Genomic DNA, 1752 nt, shown 5'->3' with positions numbered 1-1752 from the left:
TAAAAATCCTATGAATAAGATATAATTATTGTCATCCCTGCATCACAGACTCAGAAACTGAGGCCCAGAGAAGTTAAGAGAAGTTAAGCAACTTACCCAATGAAGCACAGCTATTTATGGTGAAGTAAGTAAGTAGCGGGCTAGGATTTGAATGCAAGCAACTCTCTTAACATTCTCTTATATGGTTCTGCATCTATTATATGATCTCATCGCATAAGCCATTCTTTGATTCCACATTATTTTGTATACACTTCCATTACTGTATAATAATTATTTAAATAAATAATAAATAATATGTTTATGCCACTATCTCTAAAGCAATAACTTTTCTTTTCAAATTTGAATCATTGGCCTAATTTATAAATTCCCTAGGGCTGCCATAACAAATTACCACAAACTAGGTGGCTTAACACAACAGAAATTGGGGCGGCACCTGTGGCTCAAGGAGTAGGGTGCTAGCTCCATATACCGGGGGTGGCAGATTCAAGCCTGGCCCCATCCAAAAAACCAACAACAACAAAATAGAAATTTGTTCTCTCCTAGTTCTAGAGGCCAGAATTCTGAAATTAAAGTGTCAGCTGGATTGGACTCCTGGAGATTCTAGGGGAGAGTCCTTCCTTGCCTCTTCCAACTTCCGGTGGAAGGTGGTATTCCTTGTGGCTACATGACTTCGATTTCTGCCTCTATTTTCATATGACATCCTCCCGTGTGTGTGTCCTCTCCTTTTCTGTGTTTTAACCTGTGTTATCTCACAATGACACTCATCATTGGATTTAGGGCCCATCTAGATAATCAGATGATCTCATCTTGAGATCCTGAACATAATTGCATATCCAAAGGCCCCTTTTCCAAATAAATCATGTTCATAGTCGTCTTGTGGATATACATTTGGAGATTGCAACATTCAACTCACTACACCTAGCAAAGGCCACGTTATATATTCAATAAATACTATATTAAACATTTTATCTATTGCAAATGATGTAAATCCAAGGCCAACTAGATGAAGAAAAAGGGAATTTGGGCGGCGCCTGTGGCTCAGTGAGTAGGGCGCCGGCCCCATATGCCGAGGGTGGCGGGTTCAAACCCAGCCCCGGCCAAACTGCAACAAAAAGAAAATAGCCGGGTGCTGTGGCGGGCGCCTATAGTCCCAGCTACTCGGGAGGCTGAGGCAAGAGAATCGCTTAAGCCCAGGAGCTGGAGGTTGCTGTGAGCTGTGTGATGCCACGGCACTCTACCAAGGGCCATAAAGTGAGACTCTGTCTCTACAAAAAAAAAAAAAGAAAAAGGGAATTTATTGGTCACATAACTTGTGAATCTAAGGGTACTTCTGGCAGAGACCTTTCAGTCTTTCCAGTTTTTCTATTGAAAGGGTGAGGGATGCTCCATCTGCCAGCATCAATACATCAAATCTGAGTGGAGACTTTGAGTATTCCTGTTTAAGTCACACATCCATCCTTGAATAAATCACTGTGACCAGAAGGATGGAGATATTTGATGCCCGATTCTTGCATGATCACTCCTGGGGCTGGGGTATGTGGTAGTGGTGATGGAGGTGAGCAAGGAGCAAGGCACTGTGATTGGTATGCCATCAAAACCACATAAAATGGAGGTGAATCTAATTCTCCAGAGGAGAGGACACTGAGAAGACCAATTGTATATGTCCACTGAAACTTTTGAGACTATGGTCCTGGAAGGCACCAATGTGTTGCAAGTGGATAACTTAACAGCTCTTCCCTATGTGCATCTTCT

This window comes from Nycticebus coucang, chromosome X (assembly GCF_027406575.1).
Source record: "Nycticebus coucang isolate mNycCou1 chromosome X, mNycCou1.pri, whole genome shotgun sequence".
In the NCBI taxonomy this organism is placed as follows: domain Eukaryota; kingdom Metazoa; phylum Chordata; class Mammalia; order Primates; family Lorisidae; genus Nycticebus; species Nycticebus coucang.
Note: the sequence above shows the minus strand (reverse complement) of the source record.